The following is a 12114-nucleotide window of genomic DNA, read 5'->3' on the forward strand; positions in this document are numbered from 1 at the left end:
ATTTCGTGATTAAAGTCGAAATTTCGACTTTAATCTCAACATTTCAACTTTATTCACAAAATTTCTACTTTATTCACGAAATTTCGACTTTAATCTCAACATTTCGACTATTCTTGAAAAAAAAAAAAAAAAACTTGCTCCTCGGATTTTTGTTTTCTTCTGTCTGGTGCTTAAATTTCGACTTTATTCACAAAAAAATCCTGTAATTTTTATTTTCCATCATATGGGAACAAATATTGGTGTTTAAGACTGAATGATGACATCACAACTGTTAATTTAAAATGACGTATTCCTCTAAACCTGACTTCAAATGCCCCACATTTTTTCGCGCCGGCGCCGTTCGGCCCCCAACCCTCAGTAAAATCTGGCCCTTTGGTAGCGAGGACATTTTTTTGTGGTCCTCTCTATCATCAAAGTTCCTGGGCATGACAATATTTGTTCAGCCCCCGGCAACAATCTGGGTTTCTCATGTGGCCCCCCATGAAAAATAATTTCCCACCCCTGATGTAACAGCACAGCACAATCGACATCAACATCAACATAATCCAAAAATAAATAGCCATTCCCAACCTGTGGGCCATTTCTTCTGTAAAGCACTTTGAGCTGCATTTTATGTTATGAAAGGTTTGATCTACTGAAGAGGAGGTTTGAGTTGCCCGGCACGCACTGGCTGAGATACCTGCAAATCAGAGATTATGTTCAATCCAAGACTCGTACCTTTGAAGTGCTCCCAAACGAACATGCTTTTTTCAATGTTTTGCTGAGCACTCCTCACTCCATGCATCTGATCTCTGGATTTGTACGTCTGACAACTGCAAGACGGCCTCTACTGAGAGTATTAGAGAAGCGTAGCAGCGGGATGGACCGGTATGGATTTATCTGACATTATATGGGGAAGGAGTCTGTCTGTGGTACAACTCTGCTCAGTAGCAGACACCAGCTGATCCAATTTAAAGTCGCTCACCATCTTCACTACTCCAAGCATAAATTACACAAGTTCTTCCCTTCTGTCTCACCGCTGTGTGAGACAGTGAGGTGAGGTGTCAGGTGTCAGCGGGCACACTATATCATGCCTTCTGGTTCTGCCCTTCACTAAAGGGATTCTCGGTCAAAATATTTGATTGGTATAGGCCTACAAGATAGCCCTGTAGCCGGAGGCGGAAATCGCCATCTTCGGCTGTTTGGAGTCCTCAATCTTTGACACAATTTGACACAGGGGACAACTGTTGGCAAAAGACTCATTCTGAAGGAATGGAAGTCCTTCTCTTCACCTTCTTTTCAGGCTGATGGACATGATCTCTGTTATACAGATGGAGGCTCAGGTTCCTGAGAGCCAACTCTCTTGAAAGATTCTCAACTATATGTGGGACCCATTTTTGGCCTACTTTGATGAGGTTAAGAATGATAAGTGACTGAGGTTATGGACCCCTTGCGTGGGATCCCATGCACAATATATCTTACAAGCACAGAAGCACCTTATGTGGCTGGTAGCACCACGTTGTAATGTTGAATGTCGATCATATATGTATGAGTTTATTTTATGATTTTCTTTTCCTGTGTCTGAGCCTGTTCGTTTGTCTTGTTCATGTAGCCAGGCTGACAGAGGCCTGGCCCACTCTAATCAGTGATGCACACCATTCCAGCACAGGTGCTGCTGATCACAGACTAGTTAGTGTCTCAATAAATACTGGCCTTCTTGGGTTGAGATGTCCTCATCCCTCACTCTCTGGTTTCCCTTGGAAATGGTTGGAGCTCGGCTTCTGACACTTTACGAGTGAGTTTGTATGTTGGTGGGTCATGATGCTGAACTTTCATGTTTATTTTCACTGCTTTAACTATGACTGTTTGTAGGCAGGAGTGAAGATACAGCCTAGAGTGCTAGGCTGGGTTCACACCGCGACCCAAGCCTTGCCTACGCCTTGCCTTTACCCACGCTTTTAAATAGGCATCCGTTTTAGTCAACGAGGCTGTGTACACTGGGCGCCTGAGCATGAACCCTGCGTATACCCATGCCTTGCCTGTGCCTTGCAAAAAAAAACGCAACAATATCCATGGGAAATGGCAAAGTCAACTGAATTTCAAAATAGTTACTAGAACAAGAGAGAGAGAGAGAGAGAGAGAGAGAGAGAGAGAGAGAGAGAGAGAGAGAGAGAGAGAGAGAGAGAGAGAGAGAGAGAGAGAGAGAGAGAGAGAGAGAGAGAGAGAGAGAGAGAGAGAGAGAGAGAGAGAGAGACGCTTGTGACTCTGCTCCAGGTTCAGCGTGCAAAGGCGTGCGGTGTGATCGCAAAAGCGTGTAATAGGTTCACGCCCAGCTCAAGGTCTGCAGGCGTAGGCGTGGGTTCTCTGTGTGAACTAGGTAGGAGCTTGCTGTCTGGCACTGATGTGAGTGATATTTTATGTTGACTCCTTTTTGTTGGATTATCCTGAATAGTGCCATCGTGTCTAACCATGATTGTTTGTAGGTGGGAGTGAATGTACTGTATGGCCTACGAGTATCACCACAGCCTGTGAATACCCAGAGGTTTATTGTCGACTAATATGAAGGTAAAATGTCTGTTTGGAGAGGAATTTGTTTGGAACCTATGGGGATGTATTGTGTGCTAACCACTTGTTTGTTTGCCTGTCTCTGTAGTCTGTAGATGGTCAGCTGCTGTTTTGCCTGATTCTTATTTTATCTGTGTTACTGCTCCTATTTGTTCTTTTCCAACCATCTGCCTGTTTCTAATTTGTGCTCTCTGGCTGCAGGTTGTCCTCGGCCAGGAGTGGAGGAGAAGTTGTCCCACTGAGAGGGGTCATACTTGTGGTCTTAATCCATTGGGATAGCCTACTTCTCTGGAGCTCTCTCTCTGGGGACAACCAACCCCTCCTCCTGGCTAATTGGCGGCCTGCATTTTGTACACTTAAGTGTTTGTATTGTTTTATACAGTCAAGCTTTTTAACATTCAGGCCTTTTAAACTTGAACCTGTGTCTCAATGAACTTTGTACATTTTATACCTGGAACATTCTGCCTCTGCTCCTCCTTTTTTTAAACGGTAAAACTAAGTTTGGTTTGATTCTGTGGGTGAAATTCCCAAGGTGACGTTGTCAATTTATGTACCTGGCTTTCTTACATGGTCGCACATGTATTGTTCTAAGAATATTGGAAAATAAAGTATTGCAAAAAAAAGAGGACTGAGTTAGCACCTAAGATACCTTTTCCTCCTTTCATTTAGTTTGATTTTATTTCATTTTATTGTCTACTGTTTATATGCTCTTGTGATTGTATGTGTGATTGTATGTTTCTTTTTTGCTTTGGCAACATGTTTGATTCATAATGTCCTGCCAATAAAACCAATTGAATTGAGAGAGGCCAGCATTCAGAAAGAAACCGTTGAAAAACTGTTAAGACCTTTTCAAGCTGCATGGAACAGAATGTCAGACCAATTTAACCCTCGTGTGGTCTTCGTCTTTTAGTCACACCGATGGCGTTTCGGTCAATTTGACCCGGCTCATGTTCAACCATTCTAAAGTCGTTATAAACCCCAAAAATCCTACTAATCATAGTTTGTTCTTCATTTTAATAAAGAGCTACTCAAGTTTATTTATTATCTCCGCGAGGAGATTGTCGCTGTCAGTGCGTCTGTCTGTGCGTCTGTGCGTCTGTGCGTCTGTGCGTACGTGCGTACGTGTGTTCCTGTGCGTGCGTGTGTTCCTTGTGTGTTCCTCCCGGATCTCGAGAACCGTTGGTCGGATCTACTTCAAACTTTGGGAGTGTACTAAGGAGTACGTGATGGAGTACAGTGGCCTGTTTTCGTGCAATTCGGTATAGCGCCACCTACTGGCAACACAGTGCGTGTGTTCCTTGTGTTTTCCTCCCGGATCTCCAGAACCGTTGGTCGGATCTACTTCAAACTTTAGGAGTGTACTAAGGAGTACGTGCCGGAGAACAGTGACCTGTTTTTGTGCAATTCGGCATAGCGCCACCTACTGGCAACACAACAAGTGGTTTATCTTGAGAACCCCTCGTCCGATCAACTTCAAACTCGGGGAGTGCGCTTAGGGGGACCCAACGGAGTGCAGGGAGCTGAATTCCAGGCAACTCGGCATAGCGCCACCTACTGGCAACAAATAAAACTTCTTGCAATTCGCCTTAGCACCACCTACTTGCAACAAAAAATGCTTATCTCAACAACTCTTTCCCGGGGTTTCTCCGAGAAAATTCCGCCCACACAGGGTCTATGTGCCGACAGGCCGCAGTGCCGACAGGCCGCAATGCCGATAGCCCACAAGCAGAACCAGCTCATGAGCGAGGCGGCGTGCAGCGTGTCGGTGGACCGGCTGGAGCTAACCTCTCCCAGCCCCCACGCCAAACCTAACCTCCCCCCATGCCTAAACCTAACCTCCCCCAGACCCTAACCCAAAACCTAACCTCTCCCACCCCCCACGCCTAAACCTAACCTCCCCCAGACCCTAACCCAAAACCTAACCTCTCCCACCCCCCACTCCTAAACCTAACCTCCCCCAGACCCTAACCCAAAACCTAACCTCTCCCACCCCCCACGCCTAAACCTAACCTCCCCCAGACCCTAACCCAAAACCTAACCTCTCCCACCCCCCATGCCTAAACCTAAGTTCGGCATTGCGGGTGGTCGGCATAGCGGGTGGACACCCCACACAGGTGCAAGAGAGGTGACCTGTAGCTAAAAATAGCAAAAAAGTATCAAAACATACTGTCAACTCTGAGTGAACTTTCATTGTGTGTGTGTGTGTGTGTGTGTGTGTGTGTGTGTGTGTGTGTGTGTGTGTGTCAGAATGCAATGTTTACTCGAAAATACCAATATGTCTAACATTTTCAAAGAAAGAAATTGTCTAAATTTCACTTCTGACCCCTTTTAGCATCCACTTTCAATGGCCGGGTCAAATTGACCCGAAGACCATGGGTGTTATATGTTGATGCAGGGGGGGGGGGGGGGTAGCAAATGCATGAAATGTACCATTTTCATATCACATGTTTAGTACAGTAAATGAGCCAAGCAGAAGAAGTTTCATAGAGAAAATAATATTTTAACATACTTTTCCTTGATGTTGAAATTCTAAAACGGGTCAGATTGACCCGAAGACCATGCGAGGGTTAAAAACTATAACAAAGAAAGCAGCCTGTTTGTGCTAGTTATAAAACTATAGGACATTATGACACGCAGAATGAGAGAGCGCAGTAGCAAATGAATAGCTCAGAGATGCAGACTGCACCTGTCCACACCTCTACTGACTGGATTTAACACATTTGATACGTTTTTAAGTCTGAAATACCAGGATCTGCAGAAAATGTTTAAAATAGCACAAAATGAGGGTTTAATTTTGTCAGTTACAATCAGTTCTTATAAGACTGATACAGCATGTTCTTCTACCACTTTATTTGTTACTTTTGCTGCTAGTTATTTCTGTTTTCAGTTTGTAAAGTGCTCTGTACTGTAGCTGTGTTGTAGTCAGTTGTACTAATACATCCATTGTCTTATATTGTTTTCATTGCTGTTGCTGTATCCTGTTACTGTTACTGCTGCAATCATCACATTTCCACACAGAAAAATCAATGCAGTTAATCTAATCATCCCGTTCATCTGAACCACAGAGGGGTCCAGCTGTCTCACTCTCACTCCCATTTGTCTCACTCCCAGCTGTCTCACTCTCACTCCCATTTGTCTCACTCCCAGCTGTCTCACTCACCAGACCAGCCGCTCCCATCTGAAGCGTCTTCTCTCTGTGGAGGTTGTGCTGTCAGCAGGAAGCAGAGCTGCTAATAAACACCTGGCCCCGCCCACCTGAGGCCCTTTTGCCAGTTGGCAAAGCACAGGTGTCCGATGAACTCAATACATTCTTTACCTCAGCAGCCAACAAGCTTGTTGAGTCCCTCCCCCCTCGGTCAGGGGTGTATGGAGATGAGTTTCTTCAGATGTTATGCCAACAGAGTGATCCTGGCCAACAGGATGTGTTACGGTCCCCGAGCCAGGTCCGGGATGAACAGATGGTCAAGTTTCAAGAAATCTCTAATCTCTACTACAATGAAATGGTACTATGGGGCCTATAATATCATCACACATGAATACAATTGGGCTCATACCCAATTCATGCAATTCCAAGACAAAAAGAAACTAGAACTTGTTTTCGGTCACTAAAACATCTTAAGGCGTCTCACTCAGGACGATGGTGATGACTGGGTATGGAGAGACACAGAGAGATATGGTGGAGAGTGTTCAAAAGTGTGTTTTATAACATTACCTCAGTAGAATCGATGTTTCCCTTGGCACAAGTACGGCAACGTTCGCTTGAAACACAAGAAATCCATCCAAACACTTACCAAAGTACATGAAACACTTAGGGGAGTACATGAAACACTTAGGGAAGTACATGGATTACAGGCGGAATGCATGTGTAACAGGGGTGTGTTCAACCTAAAGGGATAGAAACGGTGTGCACAGTTTTCCTATAGGTTCTAGGTTGAACGTCATATTTCCTTGTATATTTCAACACGCCACCGTTCCGTTCAAATTAGGGCTGTCAAACGATTTTTTTTAATGGCGATTAATCGCTGAAGGTTAATAGTTCACATCACATTTTTATCACATGTTTAAAATTCCATTATTTTGCAGTCCATACTAAAATTGTTTTACCTGTTTGCACTAATAAAAGCTGCAAAGATCAGTGTGCTCCGTGCAGTTCCTCCTTTGTTTCCTGGAATTCTTACCAGTATTTGGGAGTCAAATAAATGCACATGGTCTTGACTTTTAGATTTATTTATTTCAAATCAAAATAAGTGCAATGTAGACAGGTAACTCAATGTCTACTTCAAAAATATAGCTTAAACATAAAATAACACTCCAAAATAGTGCTTCATCAGTTCCATTAGCTTGTAGGTGATAGCTCGAACTTGAAGTATTTGGGTGATATTTGAATTCCGTTTCACACAAGGTGCGAGTTTTTTAAGTAAAATGAGCCATTCAAAGGCATATTATTCATTCGTCATTAAAAACTGTTAATGCTAACAGCCCTAATTTAAATAAAGGTTTTGCTATGTGTTGTTGCGGTAATGTTATCTACTGTATGCAGCCACGGAGTTCATGCCCGTCCTCTCTTGCTCTCATTTGAGCACTTGAATTATGTGGGCACTACCATGCCATAGCTTTGCAGTTACAGGTCCCTGCCAGAGGGGGTGCTGCAGCCCCCTAAGCACCCCTAGTTTCAACGTCCCTGTTTGTGGACAGCATTGCTGTTTGTGGACAGCATCTATTCTGCCCTCCAAATCAAAACCGCAGTAACTACTATTTTGGTCAAAATTGAGTTATCATTGAAATTGAACTTTTCAATATCTGTTTTATCATGTGACAAATTTTCTAAGTTCAGTCTTACTCTATATTTGAAAAAACAAGAGTATAAACATTGCAGTAACTATGAAATCCAACCAAAAACCAGACTTTGATTTGGTTTCACAGAGCTTCAGCTGGACTTAAACAGAGTTAAACACAGTAACTACACTTTGAGGTTGCTGGTTTTTGGTTGGATTTTGTAGTTACTGCAATGTTCCCGCACTTTCCATAACAAAGCCCAACATATCAATCACTCATAATGGCACAATCTGTTTAGTTAATCCAGTCAACTCCCAATATGAGAGCGCACTGACAGCTGTCCAAATTGTTAATGAATGAGTCTTCAGTGTCTTTAAAATCGTAAATGCTGTATTCCTAGCTAATAATCCATAAGAGATTATCCAATAAAGCAGGGAATTGTGTTCTCCACTGGGAAGTGTTAATCTGGCTGTAGATAGTGATAATTGTTTGGTATCACTACCTAGCTCATCAGGACAAGCATAAATGATCAGCATTCAGACTCAGTCTGTAATTCATTTTATTCAAAATATTTTAATATGCTATGTAATATGTTCTTGTATGAATTATCAATCTGAAAAGCTGATCTGATTTGTAAAGAAAACCTCTTCTAAATTAAGATAATAAAACAACTGTGCTCATTAATTAATTGTGTCAGAATGATGACCAAAAAGCAACACCAGTGGTGAACTCATCGATTTAAATGTTTTAAACATGTAAACAATAAAACAATTAAATACAGATATGATGTGGTATCGAAATCAAAACCGATTACAATTGTCTCATGAAAAACAAGACAGGAGAAGCACATTAGATTGTAGTTATTGCGCTTCTACCTACACATCCATTTAAGGTAATATACAGACAGAGTGCCATATCTGCATTTCTGGGGTCATACGTCAAGTAATTGATAATTGTTTTGCCCCCAAAAATACTTTAACGTATAGATATTTAATAAGCGCATTGCCACTTTTCAACCTATATCTCATTTGGCTGGACAGTCAAAAAACTTTAAAGCCATTTTTATCAGTTTCAGTGTTGGCATAGTTACTGCGGTTATGATTTATAGGCAGTATTGCTGGTCTATGTTAATTTAGTAATCAGCAAGGCCATCTTCTTCATCTTCATCATCTTGCCAGTAGTCATTGGTGGTGTTGCGGTCGTCGCCCCACTTGTATTTGTCAACAGGCACTGTGGAGGCAAAGATGCTGTCTCCGGACATGGGCTCATCACATCTGTCTGGGTGCTGCAGGACCCCAGAAAAGGTGCTGGCTGTCTCCGGGCTGACGAACATACCATTAGTGAGGTTATCCTTCACCATGAGATACACTCTATCCCTTCCGGTTAGGTGGAGGACAACTTGCTTTGCGACACTCGCGAAGCCGTCTGGCGGTGGCGTGGTGGTCGTTTTCGCGACCGCCTTTTCATTATGGAAGATACCGACTTTGAGGGGCTTCACTTTGACGGTGAGGTGGAAGCTGAATATGTAGGTGCCGTTAATGGTTGCAGTGTAGATTCCGGTGTTGGAGTTGAAACCATGACGGGGGTTCGGGGGTTCGCCGGTGCCGCAGTCGTTATCCATGTGCGTGATGTCGTGGTCATATTGTGAGCGACGTCGTCTGTGGTGTCTGGTGTCCAAACACCATGGACACATTGGACATTGGGTCCCATAACCATTACATTCACAACCAGAACAGCAATAGCAGCAGACAGAGAAAAGCACAGGGCGTCCGGACTCGGGGAAGTTGCAGGTGAGTCCTGCCCTGAAGGACCGAGTGTTGTCGGGCAATATGACGGTATCTCGTAACGTAGGTTGTATGTGCCTGGGAGCACCGCTGAGGATGTTGGGCATGCAGGTACTGGTAGGACCCCTGATCCCCATCGGCCCCACATCACCCTTCTCACCCTGGGACCCTTTCTGCCTGATGGAGCCCATCTGCCCCTGGGCTCCCTTGCCTCCCTTTTGCCCTAGCTCTCCGTTGTGACAATCAACTCGGTATCCCTTCTCACCCACAGATCTGGGGGTGCAGTCGTTTCCTTGGGGACCGTTGTCACCTGCAGGGCAGAGGGAGGGACCAAGCAGGAGTGAAGGTTAGTCTGGTGTGAATATAGAAATGCACAGGAAGATAGGATTATTTGCACCCTGAAGCTAATGTGTGTCTTAAAGTCGCAGCTTCACTGTTGCACACATTTACCTTGTGTGACTAATAAATCACACTTATTTCTGCATCAACAACACTGCTCTCCATGTCCCGTTTTATGTTGTGGGCCGGACCCTACACCAGGTGCTAACAATACATCATCATCATCATCATCATCATCATCATCTTCAACCGCTTATCCGGGGTCAGGATAACAGTTCCAGCAAGGAACCCCAGGTGTTCCCTGGCCAGCGTGGAGATATCTCTCCACCTAGCCGTCAGTCTGTCCCGTGGTCTCTGTGGACTGGAGTTCATAGTTTAGCTTTAGTTTGGTTCACTGGTGAGAAAACTTCACCACCCCTGACACACTGAGAAATAATGTAGTTTACTGACCTCACCACACATGATTTAAGTTTCCTTCATTGTATCATATTATAAAGACAGCTGAATGACTCACACAGACACACCCAAAGGTTTGTTTCAATGTTTTATAGGAGCTTTTCATAGAAAGGACAAATAATGTACAGCCATTTGAACTGCTTTCTATACCCTGCTGAAAAAACCAGCATAGACCAGCATGAATTTCTTGCTGGTCTATGCTGGTTTATGCTGGTTAGTGCTGGTCTGATGCTGGTCTATGCTGGTTAGTGCTGGTCTGATGCTGGTGGACCAGCATTACCTTGCTGGTCCACCAGCTAACGCTTGCTGGTGAAGCTGGTAAACTACCATGGCCTTGCTGGTGAAGTTGCTGGACCAGCATGGTGAAGCTGGTGGACCAGCATGGTGAAGCTGGTGAAGCTGGTGGACTAGCATGGTCATGCTGATGAAGCTGGTGGACCAGCATGGTGAAGCAGGTGGACCAGCATGGTGAAGCTGGTGAAGCTGGTGGAGCTGCATGGTGAAGCGGGTGGACCAGCATGGTGAAGCTGGTGAAGCTGGTGGACCTGCATGGTGAAGCTTGTGGACCAGCATGGTCATGCTGATGAAGCTGGTGGACCAGCATGGTGAAGCGGGTGGACCAGCATGGTGAAGCTGGTGAAGCTGGTGGACCAGCATGGTCATGCTGATGAAGCTGGTGGACCAGCATGGTAAAGCTGGTGAAGTTGCTGGACCAGCATGGTGAAGCTGGTGGACCAACATGGTTGTGCTGGGGATTGCTTGACCAGCATGGTCATGCTGGTGGAGGAGATTGTGAAGTGCTCCACAATGGAAATGACCTCCTCTGTACCCTGCTGGTCCATGGCATGGATTTAATTTTAACTTTCGTGTCCAGGCCAAGCCCAGGTCCCTTTTTGGGGTGTTTTACAAAAGTTAATTGTGTTAGTGTGTGTTAGAGAAGCAAATGAAAATGTAATTAATGTAATGAGAATATAATTAGGCCTATCAAAATCTTGGGGACAATTTTTGCCCCTTGATCATGTTTTTTTGGTGCATTCTGAGATTTATTAGAGCATATTTGGCCTTGCCCCTGGCTAATTTCCTACACTGGATCATACCATGAAAACATACAGTAAGGGGTAGACATCACCTTTTCTGTCATCATGTTTGGTTCAGGAGATTTGATGCAAAAATAATTAGGTTATAGTGGAAAGTAAAATGGCTGCCATGGCAACCATGAGGAAAACATCTAAAAGCAAAAGTTTTATTGGATGGGGGACCCTGGCACAAAATTGGGGGTCTGTGGTCTAGTTTAGGGGACCTTGATGTGAAAAAGTTTGGGAAACAATCTGGCCCATCACCCATCCCCTATGGGTTATAGGGTGGGTTATATTAGCCTGGGTAAACCCAGCCTCCACGTGACCTGCTCTCAGACCTGCTCTCAGTCACTACGAGAGCAGAGCAGGTCTGAGAGCAGGTCACGTGGAGGCTGGGTTTACCCAGGCTAGGGTTATATGCCTTCTTTTTATATTTTGTATCGTCTTCTGGTCTCCATTGACAGCTTGCCAGATAAAATAAATGGTACAGGGCCAAGTTATAACATAAGCAACAAATAACGCAACACACAAGAAAAAAGTTTTAACCATGCCCAACAAAACACCTTACAGGGTAACAGGCTAATATAACACAATACAAGAGGCTAATGCAATTCTATATCAAGCATAGTCCTTTAAAATAACATTACACATGAATGTATTATTATTATTATTATTATTATTATTACCTTTATTGTTATTGTTATTGTTATTATTTTATTATTATTATTATTATTATTATTATTATTGTTGTTGTTGTTGTTGTTGTTGTTGTTGTTGTTGTTGTTGTTGTTGTCATTATTATTACTATTATTACTTTCAAGCTATGTTATGTTTTCTACTGTAACAGAGGCTTTAATTAAACTCTAGGTGGCCGTGGGTCAGACTCATTTCTGAGGCCAGTTTTCCCATATAGAGGGTATGCACGTGATGTCACAGGCAGAAGTCACTGCATGGTCACGCCCACTGAGTGACAGCAAGACTGATTTTGAATGCAGTAATCAGCCTAGATTAATGACACCTACTGCTCCAAACAACAGAGAACCTGCTGAATGTTTTGCCCATAGGTTTTAGGTTTTGCCAGTCCCGATTGAGGGGGCATGTTCCAGTGGGAAAGTGACGTCCGTGCTGCATACCCTCCA

Source organism: Poromitra crassiceps (genome assembly GCF_964638095.1).
Source record: "Poromitra crassiceps genome assembly, chromosome: 5".
Classification (NCBI taxonomy): domain Eukaryota; kingdom Metazoa; phylum Chordata; class Actinopteri; order Beryciformes; family Melamphaidae; genus Poromitra; species Poromitra crassiceps.